Genomic DNA, 11,883 nt, shown 5'->3' on the forward strand with positions numbered 1-11,883 from the left:
GTTCCCTCAAAGTGACATAAGTTTTGTCTCTCAGATTCCTACAGATCGGGAGATATTTGCCCTTTAAAAATTGACTTTCGAATAATCTCTAAAAATTTAAATGTCTCTATCCTCCATACCCTTGGACATACATTGAAGTGACTCTGACAGGAAGTTGCCATACACGTTCCCTCAAAGTGACATAAGTTTTGTCTCTCAGATTCCTACAGATCCGGAGATATTTGCCTTTAAAAATTGACTTTCGAATAATCTCGAAAAATTTAAATGTCTCTATCCTCCAAACCCTTGGACATACATTGACGTGACTCTGACATGAAGTTCACGTATGCGTTCCCTCAAAGTGACATAAGGGTTGTCTCTCAGATTCCTACAGATCGGGAGATATTTGGCTTTTAAAAATTGACTTTCGAATAATCTCGAAACATTTAAATGTCTCTATCCTCCAAACCCTTGGACATACATTGACGTGTCTATGACATGAAGTTGACATCTACGTTCCCTCAAAGTGACATAAGGTTTGTCTCTCAGATTCCTACAGAACGGGAGATATTTGCCTTTTAAAAATTGACTTTCGAATAATGTCGAAAAATTCAAATGTCTCTATCCTCCAAACCCTTGGACCTACATTGACGTAACTCTGACAGGACGTTGACATATACGTTCCCTCAAAGTGACATACGTTTTGTTTCGCAGATTCCTACAGATCGGGAGATATTTGCCTTTTAAAAATTGACTTTCGAATAATCTCTAAAAATTTGAATGTCTCTATCCTCCAAACCCTTGGACATACATTGACGTGACTCTGACATGAAGTTGACATATGCGTTCCCTCAAAGTGGCATAAGGGTTGTCTCTCAGATTCCTACAGATCGGGAGATATTTGCCTTTTGAAAATTGACTTTCGAATAATCTCTAAAAATTTGAATGTCTCTATCCTCCAAACCCTTGGACATACATTGACGTGACTCTGACATGAAGTTGACATATGCGTTCCCTCAAAGTTACATAAGGGTTGTCTCTCAGATTCCTACAGATCGGGAGATATTTGTTTTTTAAAAATTGACTTTCGAATAATCTCTAAAAATTTAAATGTCTCTATCCTCCAAACCCTTGGACATACATTTACGTGTCTTTGACAGGACGTTGACATATACGTTCCCTCAAAGTGACAAAAGGTTTGTCTCTCAGGTTTCTACAGATCGGGAGATATTTGCCTATTAATAATTGACTTTCGAATAATCTCTAAAAATTTAAATGTCTCTATCCTCCAAACCCTTGGCCATACATTGACGTGACTATGACATGAAGTTAACATTTGCGTTCCCTCAAAGTTAAATAAGGCTTGTCTCTCAGATGCCTACAGATCGGGAGATATTTGCCTTTTAAAAATTGACTTTCGAATAATCTCTAAAAATTTAAATGTCTCTATCCTCCAAACCCTTGGACATACATTTACATGTCTTTGACAGGACGTTGACATATACGTTCCCTCAAAGTGACAAAAGGTTTGTCTCTCAGGTTTCTACAGATCGGGAGATATTTGCCTTTTAAAAATTGACTTTCGAATAATCTCGAAAAATTCAAATGTCTCTATCCTCCAAACCTTTGGACATACATTGACGAGACTCTGATATGAAGTTGACATATACGTTCCCTCAAAACGACATAAGGTTAGTCTCACAGATTCCTACATATCGGGAGATATTTGCCTTTTAAAAATTGATTTTCGAATAATCTCGTAAAATTGAAATGTCTCTATCCTCCAAACCCTTGGACATATGTTGACGTGACTCTGACAGGAAGTTGATATATACGTTCCCTCAAAGTGGCATAAGGTTTGTCTCTCAGGTTCCTACAGATCGGGAGATATTTGCCTTTTAAAAATTGACTTTGGAATAATGTCGAAAAATTCAAATGTCTCTATCCTCCAAACCCTTGGACATACATTGACATGACTCTGACAGGAAGTTGACATATATGTTACCTCAAAGTGACATACGTTTTGTCTCTCAGATTCCTACAGATCGGGAGATATTTGCCTTTTAAAAATTGACTTTCGATTAATCTCTAAAAATTTAAATATCTCTATCCTCCAAACCCTTGGACATACATTGAATTGACTATGACAATGCTCTGACATAAACGGTCCCTCAAAGTGACATAAGGTTTATCTCTCAGATCCCTACAGATCGGGAAATATTTGCCTTTAAATATTGACTTTCGAATAATCTCTAAAAATTTAAATGTCTCTATCCTCCAAACCCTTGGACATACATTGACGTGACTCTGACAGGAAGTTGACATATATGATCCCTCAAAGTGACATAAGTTTTGTATCTCAGATTCATACAGATCGGGAGATATTTGCAATTTAAAAATTGACTTTCGAATAATCTCGAAAAATTTAAATGTCTCTATCCTCCAAACCCTTGGAAATACATTGACGTGACTTTGACATGAAGTTGACATATGCGTTCCCTCAAAGTGACATAAGGGTTGTCTCTCAGATTCTACTAATCGGGAGATATTTGCCTTTAAAAAATTGACTTTGGAATAATGTCGAAAAATTCAAATGTCTCTAGCCTACAAACCCTTGGACCTACATTAACGTGACTCTGACACGACGTTGACATATGCGTTCCCTCAAAGTGACATACGTTTTGTATCTCAGATTCATACAGATCGGGAGATATTTGCCCTTTAAAAATTGATTTTCGAATAATCTCTAAAAATTTAAATGTCTCTATCCTCCAAACCCTAGGGCATACATTGACGTGACTCTGACAGGAAATTGACATATAAGTTCCCTCAAAGTGACATAAGGTTTGTCTCTCAGATTAATACAGATCGGGAGATATTTGCCTATTAATAATTGACTTTCGAATAATCTCTAAAAATTTAAATATCTCTATCATCCAAACCCTTGGCCATACATTGACGTGACTATGACATGAAGTTGACAATTGCGTTCCCTCAAAGTTACATAAGGTTTGTCTCTCAGATGCCTAGAGATCGGGAGATATTTGCCTTTAAAAAATTGACTTTCGAATAATCTCGAAAAATTCAAATGTCTCTATCCTGCAAACCTTTGGACATACATTGACGAGACTCTGACATGAAGTTGACATATACGTTCCCTCAAAGTGACATAAGGCTTGTCTCTCAGATGTCTACAGATCGGGAGATATTTGCCTTTTTAAAATTGACTTTCGAATAATCTCTAAAAATTTAAATGTCTCTATCCTCCAAACCCTTGGACATACATTGACGTGACTATGACATGAAGTTGACATGTACGTTCCCTCAAAGTGACATAAGTTTTGTCTCTGATTCCTAAAGATCGGGAGATATTTGCCTTTAAAAATTGACTTTTGAATAATCTCGAAAAATTAAAATGTCTTTATCCAAACCCTTGGACATACATTGACGTGACTCTGACATGAAGTTGACATATGCGTTCCCTCAAAGTGACATAAGGTTTGTCTCTGAGATTCCAACAGATCTGGAGATATTTTCCTTTTCACAAATTGACTTTCGAATAATCTCGAAAAATTAAAATGTCTGTATCCTCCAAACCCTAGGACATACATTGACGTGACACTGACAGGACGTTTACATATACGTTCCCTCAAAGTGACATAAGTTTTGTCTCTCAGGTTCCTACAGACCGGGAGATATTTGAATCTTAAAAATTGACTTTCGAATAATCTCTAAAAAGTTAAATGTCTCTATCCTCGAAACCCATTTACATACATTGACGTCACTGCGACATGAAGTTGAAATATACATTCCCTCAAAGCGGCATAAGTTTTGTATCTCAGATTCCTACAGATCGGGAGATATTTGCCTTTTAAAAATTGACTTTCGAATAATCTATAAAAATTTAAATGTCTCTATCCTCCAAACCCTTAAACATACATTGACGTGACTCTGACAGGAATTTGACATATACGTTCCCTCACAGTTATATAAGTTTTGTCTCTCAGATTCCTACAGATCGGGAGATATTTGCCTTTTAAAAATTGACTTTCGAATAATCTCTAAAAATTTGAATGTCTCTATCCTCCAAACCCTTGGACATACATTGACGTGACTCTGACAGGAAGTTGACGTATACGATCCCTCAAAGTGACATAAGTTTTGTCTCTCAGTTTCCTACAGATCGGGAGATATTTGCCCTTTAAGAATTGACTTTCGAATAATCTCGAAAAATTTAAATGTCTCTATCCTCCAAACCCTTGGACATACATTGACGTGACTCTGACATGAAGTTCACATATGCGTTCCCTCAAAGTGACATAAGGGTTGTCTCTCAGATTCCTACAGATCGGGAAATATTTGGCTTTTAAAAATTGACTTTTGAATAATCTCGAAACATTTAAATGTCTCTATCCTCCAAACCCTTGGACATACATTGACGTGTCTATGACATGAAGTTGACATGTACGTTCCCTCAAAGTGACATAAGGTTTGTCTCTCAGATTCCTACAGAACGGGAGATATTTGCCTTTTAAAAATTGACTTTCGAATAATGTCAAAAAATTCAAATGTCTCTATCCTCCAAACCCTTGAACATACATTGACGTGACTCTGACAGGACGTTGACATATACGTTCCCTCAAAGTGACATAAGGTTTGTCTCTCAGATTCCTACAGATCGGGAGATATTTGCCTATTAATAATTGACTTTCGAATAATCTCTAAAAATTTAAATGTCTCTATCATCCAAACCCTTGGCCATACATTGACGTGACTATGACATGAAGTTGACATTTGCGTTCCCTCAAAGTTACATAACGTTTGTCTCTCAGATGCCTAGAGATCGGGAGATATTTGCCTTTTAAAAATTGACTTTCGAATAATCTCGAAAAATTCAAATGTATCTATCCTGCAAACCTTTGGACATACGTTGACGAGACTCTGACATGAAGTTGACATATACGTTTCCTCAAAGTGACATAAGGTTTGTCTCTCAGATGCCTACAGATCGGGAGATATTTGCCTTTTTATAAATTGACTTTCGAATAATCTCTAAAAATTTAAATGTCTCTATCCTCCAAACCCTTGGACATACATTGACGTGACTCTGACAGGAATTTGACATATACGTTCCCTCAAAGTGACATAAGTTTTGTCTCTCAGATTCCTACAGATCGGGAGATATTTGCCCTTTAAAAATTGACTTTCGAATAATCTCTAAAAATTTAAATGTCTCTATCCTCCATACCCTTGGACATACATTGAAGTGACTCTGACAGGAAGTTGCCATACACTTTCCCTCAAAGTGACATAAGTTTTGTCTCTCAGATTCCTACAGATCCGGAGATATTTGCCTTTAAAAATTGACTTTCGAATAATCTCTAAAAATTTAAATGTCTCTATCCTCCAAACCCTTGGACATACATTGACGTGACTCTGACAGGAATTTGACATATACGTTCCCTCAAAGTGACATAAGTTTTGTCTCTGATTCCTAAAGATCGGGAGATATTTGCCTTTTTAAAATTGACTTTCGAATAATCTCTAAAAATTTAAATGTCTCTATCCTCCATACCCTTGGACATACATTGAAGTGACTCTGACAGGAAGTTGCCATACACGTTCCCTCAAAGTGACATAAGTTTTGTCTCTCAGATTCCTACAGATCCGGAGATATTTGCCTTTAAAAATTGACTTTCGAATAATCTCTAAAAATTTAAATGTCTCTATCCTCCAAACCCTTGGACATACATTGACGTGACTCTGACAGGAATTTGACATATACGTTCCCTCAAAGTGACATAAGTTTTGTCTCTCAGATTCCTACAGATCGGGAGATATTTGCCCTTTAAAAATTGACTTTCGAATAATCTCTAAAAATTTAAATATCTCTATCCTCCATACCCTTGGACATACATCGAAGTGACTCTGACAGGAAGTTGCCATATACGTTCCCTCAAAGTGACAAAAGTTTTGTCTCTCAGATTCCTACAGATCCGGAGATATTTGCCTTTGAAAATTGACTTTCGAATAATCTCGAAAAATTTAAATGTCTCTATCCTCCAAACCCTTGGACATACATTGACGTGACTCTGACATGAAGTTCACGTATGCGTTCCCTCAAAGTGACATAAGGGTTGTCTCTCAGATTCCTACAGATCGGGAGATATTTGGCTTTTAATAATTGACTTTCGAATAATCTCGAAACATTTAAATGTCTCTATCCTCCAAACCCTTGGACATACATTGACGTGTCTATGACATGAAGTTGACATGTACGTTCCCTCAAAGTGACATAAGGTTTGTCTCTCAGATTCCTACAGAACGGGAGATATTTGCCTTTTAAAAATTGACTTTCGAATAATGTCGAAAAATTCAAATGTCTCTATCCTCCAAACCTTGGACCTACATTGACGTAACTCTGACAGGACGTTGACATATACGTTCCCTCAAAGTGACATACGTTTTGTTTCGCAGATTCCTACAGATCGGGAGATATTTGCCTTTTAAAAATTGACTTTCGAATAATCTCGAAACATTTGAATGTCTCTATCCTCCAAACCCTTGGACATACATTGACGTGACTCTGACATGAAGTTGACATATGCGTTCCCTCAAAGTGGCATAAGGGTTGTCTCTCAGATTCCTACAGATCGGGAGATATTTGCCTTTTAAAAATTGACTTTCGAATAATCTCTAAAAATTTGAATGTCTCTATCCTCCAAACCCTTGGACATACATTGACGTGACTCTGACATGAAGTTGACATATGCGTTCCCTCAAAGTTACATAAGGGTTGTCTCTCAGATTCCTACAGATCGGGAGATATTTGCCTTTTAAAAATTGACTTTCGAATAATCTCTAAAAATTTAAATGTCTCTATCCTCCAAACCCTTGGACATACATTTACGTGTCTTTGACAGGACGTTGACATATACGTTCCCTCAAAGTGACAAAAGGTTTGTCTCTCAGGTTTCTACAGATCGGGAGATATTTGCCTATTAATAATTGACTTTCGAATAATCTCTAAAAATTTAAATGTCTCTATCCTCCAAACCCTTGGCCATACATTGACGTGACTATGACATGAAGTTAACATTTGCGTTCCCTCAAAGTTAAATAAGGCTTGTCTTTCAGATGCCTACAGATCGGGAGATATTTGTCTTTTAAAAATTGACTTTCGAAAAATCTCGAAAAATGAAAATGTCTCTATCCTCCAAACCCTTGGACATACATTGACGTGACTCTGACATGAAGTTGACATATGCGTTCCCTCAAAGTGACAAAAGGTTTGTCTCTCAGGTTTCTACAGATCGGGAGATATTTGCCTTTTAAAAATTGACTTTCGAATAATCTCGAAAAATTCAAATGTCTCTATCCTCCAAACCTTTGGACATACATTGACGAGACTCTGATATGAAGTTGACATATACGTTCCCTCAAAACGACATAAGGTTAGTCTCACAGATTCCTACATATCGGGAGATATTTGCCTTTTAAAAATTGATTTTCGAATAATCTCGTAAAATTGAAATGTCTCTATCCTCCAAACCCTTGGACATATGTTGACGTGACTCTGACAGGAAGTTGATATATACGTTCCCTCAAAGTGGCATAAGGTTTGTCTCTCAGATTCCTACAGATCGGGAGATATTTGCCTTTTAAAAATTGACTTTCGAATAATCTCGAAAATTTTAAATGTCTCTATCCTCCAAACCCTTGGACATACATTGACGTGACTGTGACATGAAGTTGACATATGCGTTCCCTCAAAGTGACATAAGGGTTGTCTCTCAGATTCTACAGATCGGGAGATATTTGCCTTTAAAAAATTGACTTTGGAATAATGTCGAAAAATTCAAATGTCTCTATCCTCCAAACCCTTGGACATACATTGACATGACTCTGACAGGAAGTTGACATATATGTTACCTCAAAGTGACATACGTTTTGTCTCTCAGATTCCTACAGATCGGGAGATATTTGCCTTTTAAAAATTGACTTTCGATTAATCTCTAAAAATTTAAATGTCTCTATCCTCCAAACCCTTGGACATACATTGAATTGACTATGACAATGCTCTGACATAAACGGTCCCTCAAAGTGACATAAGGTTTATCTCTCAGATCCCTACAGATCGGGAAATATTTGCCTTTAAATATTGACTTTCGAATAATCTCTAAAAATTTAAATGTCTCTATCCTCCAAACCCTTGGACATACATTGACGTGACTCTGACAGGAAGTTGACATATATGATCCCTCAAAGTGACATAAGTTTTGTATCTCAGATTCATACAGATCGGGAGATATTTGCAATTTAAAAATTGACTTTCGAATAATCTCGAAAAATTTAAATGTCTCTATCCTCCAAACCCTTGGAAATACATTGACGTGACTTTGACATGAAGTTGACATATGCGTTCCCTCAAAGTGACATAAGGGTTGTCTCTCAGATTCTACTAATCGGGAGATATTTGCCTTTAAAAAATTGACTTTGGAATAATGTCGAAAAATTCAAATGTCTCTAGCCTACAAACCCTTGGACCTACATTAACGTGACTCTGACACGACGTTGACATATGCGTTCCCTCAAAGTGACATACGTTTTGTATCTCAGATTCATACAGATCGGGAGATATTTGCCCTTTAAAAATTGATTTTCGAATAATCTCTAAAAATTTAAATGTCTCTATCCTCCAAACCCTAGGACATACATTGACGTGACTCTGACAGGAAATTGACATATAAGTTCCCTCAAAGTGACATAAGGTTTGTCTCTCAGATTCCTACAGATCGGGAGATATTTGCCTTTAAAAAATTGACTTTCGAATAATCTCTAAAAATTTGAATGTCTCTATCATCCAAACCCTTGGCCATACATTGACGTGACTCTGACATGAAGTTGACAATTGCGTTCCCTCAAAGTTACATAAGGTTTGTCTCTCAGATGCCTAGAGATCGGGAGATATTTGCCTTTAAAAAATTGACTTTCGAATAATCTCGAAAAATTCAAATGTCTCTATCCTGCAAACCTTTGGACATACATTGACGAGACTCTGACATGAAGTTGGCATATACGTTCCCTCAAAGTGATATAAGGCTTGTCTCTCAGATGTCTACAGATCGGGAGATATTTGCCTTTTTAAAATTGACTTTCGAATAATCTCTAAAAATTTAAATGTCTCTATCCTCCAAACCCTTGGACATACATTGACGTGACTATGACATGAAGTTGACATATACGTTCCCTCAAAGTGACATAAGTTTTGTCTCTGATTCCTAAAGATCGGGAGATATTTGCCTTTAAAAATTGACTTTTGAATAATCTCGAAAAATTAAAATGTCTTTATCCAAACCCTTGGACATACATTGACGTGACTCTGACATGAAGTTGACATATGCGTTCCCTCAAAGTGACATAAGGTTTGTTTCTGAGATTCCAACAGATCTGGAGATATTTTCCTTTTCACAAATTGACTTTCGAATAATCTCGAAAAATTAAAATGTCTGTATCCTCCAAACCCTAGGACATACATTGACGTGACACTGACAGGACGTTTACATATACGTTCCCTCAAAGTGACATAAGTTTTGTCTCTCAGGTTCCTACAGACCGGGAGATATTTGAATCTTAAAAATTGACTTTCGAATAATCTCTAAAAAGTTAAATGTCTCTATCCTCGAAACCCTTTTACATACATTGACGTCACTGCGACATGAAGTTGAAATATACATTCCCTCAAAGCGGCATAAGTTTTGTATCTCAGATTCCTACAGATCGGGAGATATTTGCCTTTTAAAAATTGACTTTCGAATAATCTATAAAAATTTAAATGTCTCTATCCTCCAAACCCTTAAACATACATTGACGTGACTCTGACAGGAATTTGACATATACGTTCCCTCACAGTTATATAAGTTTTGTCTCTCAGATTCCTACAGATCGGGAGATATTTGCCTTTTAAAAATTGACTTTCGAATAATCTCTAAAAATTTGAATGTCTCTATCCTCCAAACCCTTGGACATACATTGACGTGACTCTGACAGGAAGTTGACATATACGATCCCTCAAAGTGACATAAGTTTTGTCTCTCAGATTCCTACAGATCGGGAGATATTTGCCCTTTAAAAATTGACTTTCGAATAATCTCGAAAAATTTAAATGTCTCTATCCTCCAAACCCTTGGACATACATTGACGTGACTCTGACATGAAGTTCACATATGCGTTCCCTCAAAGTGACAAAGGGTTGTCTCTCAGATTCCTACAGATCGGGAAATATTTGGCTTTTAAAAATTGACTTTTGAATAATCTCGAAACATTTAAATGTCTCTATCCTCCAAACCCTTGGACATACATTGACGTGTCTATGACATGAAGTTGACATGTACGTTCCCTCAAAGTGACTTAAGGTTTGTCTCTCAGATTCCTACAGAACGGGAGATATTTGCCTTTTAAAAATTGACTTTCGAATAATGTCGAAAAATTCAAATGTCTCTATCCTCCAAACCCTTGGACCTACATTGACGTGACTCTGACAGGACGTTGACATATGCGTTCCCTCAAAGTGACATACGATTTGTTTCGCAGATTCCTACAGATCGGGAGATATTTGCCTTTTAAAAATTGACTTTCGAATAATCTCTAAAAATTTGAATGTCTCTATCCTCCAAACCCTTGGACATACATTGACGTGACTCTGACATGAAGTTGACATGTGCGTTCCCTCAAAGTGACATAATTGTTGTCTCTTAGATTCCTACAGATCGGGAGATATTTGCCTTTTAAAAATTGACTTGCGAATAATCTCTAAAAATTTAAATGTCTCTATCCTCCAAACCCTTGGACATACATTTACGTGTCTATGACAGGATGTTGACATATACGTTCCCTCAAAGTGACATAAGGTTTGTCTCTCAGATTCCTACAGATCGGGAGATATTTGCCTATAAATAATTGACTTTCGAATAATCTCTAAAAATTTAAATGTCTCTTTCCTCCAAACCCTTGGACATACATTGACGTGACTCTGACAGAACGTTGACATATACGTTCCCTCAAAGTGACATAAGGGTTGTCTCTCAGATTCATACAGATCGGGAGATATTTGCCTTTTAAAAATTGACTTTCGAATAATGTCAAAAAATTCAAATGTCTCTATCCTCCAAACCCTTGAACATACATTGACGTGACTCTGACAGGACGTTGACATATACGTTCCCTCAAAGTGACATAAGGTTTGTCTCTCAGATTCCTACAGATCGGGAGATATTTGCCTATTAATAATTGACTTTCGAATAATCTCTAAAAATTTAAATGTCTCTATCATCCAAACCCTTGGCCATACATTGACGTGACTATGACATGAAGTTGACATTTGCGTTCCCTCAAAGTTACATAACGTTTGTCTCTCAGATGCCTAGAGATCGGGAGATATTTGCCTTTTAAAAATTGACTTTCGAATAATCTCGAAAAATTCAAATGTCTCTATCCTGCAAACCTTTGGACATACATTGACGAGACTCTGACATGAAGTTGACATATACGTTCCCTCAAAGTGACATAAGGTTTGTCTCTCAGATGCCTACAGATCGGGAGATATTTGCCTTTTTAAAAATTGACTTTCGAATAATCTCTAAAAATTTAAATGTCTCTATCCTCCAAACCCTTGGACATACATTGACGTGACTCTGACAGGAATTTGACATATACGTTCCCTCAAAGTGACATAAGTTTTGTCTCTCAGATTAGTACAGATCGGGAGATATTTGCCCTTTAAAAATTGACTTTCGAATAATCTCTAAAAATTTAAATGTCTCTATCCTCCATACCCTTGGACACACATTGAAGTGACTCTGACAGGAAGTTGCCATACACGTTCCCTCAAAGTGACATAAGTTT

This window comes from Zootermopsis nevadensis, unplaced genomic scaffold (genome assembly GCF_977971745.1).
Source record: "Zootermopsis nevadensis isolate Lab colony 2312 unplaced genomic scaffold, Znev_1.0 Znev_ptg000065l, whole genome shotgun sequence".
Classification (NCBI taxonomy): Eukaryota; Metazoa; Arthropoda; class Insecta; order Blattodea; family Termopsidae; genus Zootermopsis; species Zootermopsis nevadensis.